Here is a 2,812-nt window from a genome sequence, read left to right on the forward strand (position 1 = left end):
AATAACAAAAGAAAAAACAAAATGTAAAAATAACAAACACCTTTCATATCACAACCAAGCAGTAACCACAATTAACCTGTTTTATAATGTTGTTTTATCTAGACATTTTGTATGTGCTCAAATACATGCAGAGCGCTCCTCCTTCACATATACTCCCTCTATGTTGTAATTTTACACAATTGTGATGATATTTTATGTAATTCTTGATAATCTACTTGCTGAAATATTGTAGACACCTCTTCAGAATAATGTAGGTCCATTAATTTTGTCCTTATTGCATTTTCTTAAGATATAATAGTTTATCTGATCTTCTAGTGGTAACTATTTGGACATTTATGATATTGGCAGGTTTCCTGTTCTTCTAAACAACACTTTTGATGAAAATTCTTGTCTGTGCATCTTTCTAGATATTTTTTTAAACTTCCCCCAAGGAGTGAGGAGAATTTTTCCATTGATTTTAGAGTGAGTGAAAAGGAGGGGGAGAGAGAGAGAGAGAGAGAGGAGGGAGAGAGAGAAACATTGGTGTGATAGACACATTAATTGGTTGCCTCCCATAGGCGCCCTGACCAGGGGTGGGGATTAGACCTACACCCCAGATATGTGCCCTTGACTGGGAATCAAACCTACCACCTTCTGGTGTGCAAGCTGATACTATAACTACTGAGAATGCTGGCCAGGACGGATTCGACATAATCAGTCTTTAAGTTGTTGAATTAATCTTTGGCAATGAATTCTTTAATATTAATAAAGTTTTATACATTTAAAATTTCATTTTTGGAAAACATTCGTCCTTTTTAATGGAAGACATTTATTCTTGTTAAAATAAGTCTTGGACCTTTTTTTTATGCTAGAAAATAATATGAGGTACTAATAAATTTTTAAAGTTTCTATTTAAAATTTGGTCTCAGAAATTTCAATAAATGAAATTTCATGTATTGAATACAACTTGTGATGGGAATAAAACTTGTCACTAATTTTTTATAGTTCTAGGAGTTCTTAGAATGCAGATGTCCTGTAGGCATATTCCCAATTCCCTTTGCCTGCCTTAATGTGTCTTGAAAACTATTACTTGTTGAAAGGACATTTTTAGTGGTTTCGCTGCTTATTTTAGCTATTGAGTATATTTTTAAAAGTCGTTTTGGCTTTTTAAAGAAAGCTAAATCTAGTTTTGTGAATTTGCTTTGTTAATGTGGAGGTCCTTTATCTGTAAACTGAAATTATCTAGAACAGACATTGGCAAACTTTTCTTAAAGGGTAGGTAGTATTTTAGAGTAGAAGTCCATCTGATCTCCATGGCTACTTGTTGGGGGCAAACTCCTCAGCCAGGGACTTGACCGTTCTGGGTGCAGGGAATTGGAAAAACACGCAGGTAACACCAGGCAAATGGGACATGCTTTATTTCGAAGAAAGCAGCCAAAAACTGGCTGGTCAGTGGCAACTTATATACAAGCTCAAGCAAAAGAGACTTCTTGCCAAATAGCAATATTAATATTTGGGTTATAGAAAGGTACACCTGCGCAGTGCATACAGGAAACTGCTGTGTCCTTGCTTTTGCACATGTGTGTGGCAAATTGGCCTTGAACATCTGGCGTACTCTGGATAGCACCCCCACACTACTCAACTACTCAACTCTCCTCTTTAAGCTTTAAATTAGTTGTGGACAATACATAAACATCAGGACGTGACTGAGTGCCAATAAAACTTTTTTTGCAAACAGGCAGTCAGTAGTTTGCCAACTCCTGATTTACAGCCTGACTGAGAACCATCAATAAAACCACAAATCTTTACAGAGACCAGAATATCTGTCCAAAACAAAAGGAATTTTATTCTAAAGTTTATTCTAAAATTTACTGGTCTTTTTTATGGAAAGTCAGCTTTAGTCCACACAGAGTTTACAGTTTGAACAATTCTAATTAATAAGTTTTAACTGATTCTCTAGATGATATTTACTTATTTAGAAGCAGTATATTAAAAGTGAAGAGATGGCTCCTTGCAAAAACACTAATAACAAGAAGTGACAGTTCCGTTCACTTGTTTTCCAAATATTTATTGTGTGCCTTTTATGTTTCAGACACTACAAGGTGCTGGGGAAACAGCAGTTAACAGAAAAGACAACTCCTTCTTTGTGGAACATACATTTAGTAGGGCAAGGGGAGGAGAGAAAGAAAATAAAAAGTAGGTTGTGTTGAGTGCGTGAAATTTTAGTGAGAGTGTAGTATTTGAGAAGACATTTGAAGGAAGAGAAGGAGCCATGAATTATATGGGAGGAGGAGAGAACATTGCAGTCAGAGAGCAGAGTAAGTGACAAGCCCTCAGGCAGGAATGAGTTTGCCATGTTCAAAGCAAAGTGAGCAAACTAGTGTGGCTGGAATGGAGTGAATGGAGGCTGGAGTAGCTGAAGACAGGGTCAGAGGTAACTAGAGCTGCCAAATTTAGTTGGGCATCGTAGGCCATTGTCAAGACTTGGGCATTTGTTCTGAGGGAGTTGGGAAACTTTTGGAGGTGTTTTTGTCACTGAGTAACATAATCTGACATTTAAAAGGATCTCTGGTTAGTATTCTGAGATTTGACTTTATGGGGTTAAGGGTAAAAGCATGAGATCTGTTAGGAGGTTATTGCAATAATCTAGACAAGACATGATGGTAGCAGTAGTGATTTATTTCTGCCTATTATTTGGAGAGAGAGCCAGCAGGATTTTCTGATAGGTCTGAGAGGAAAAGGAATTGGGAATGTACCTGGAGTTAGTCAAACTAAAAAGTCTGAGGGAACACATCTCTCACTTTTTATACTTAAATAACTACAATTTTGAGCG

At 36.7% G+C, this 2,812-nt stretch overlaps 1 protein-coding gene across 1 annotated transcript in view; it reads left to right on the top strand.

Annotated features, from left to right (window-relative positions):
* LMBRD1 (LMBR1 domain containing 1) overlaps positions 1-2,812 on the top strand; it is a 94,670-nt gene that overhangs the window by 29,995 nt on the left and 61,863 nt on the right. The gene's annotated exons all lie outside the window — the stretch shown is intronic.

The sequence above is a fragment of the Myotis davidii genome, unplaced genomic scaffold (assembly GCF_000327345.1).
Source record: "Myotis davidii unplaced genomic scaffold, ASM32734v1 scaffold803, whole genome shotgun sequence".
NCBI classification, from domain to species: Eukaryota; Metazoa; Chordata; class Mammalia; order Chiroptera; family Vespertilionidae; genus Myotis; species Myotis davidii.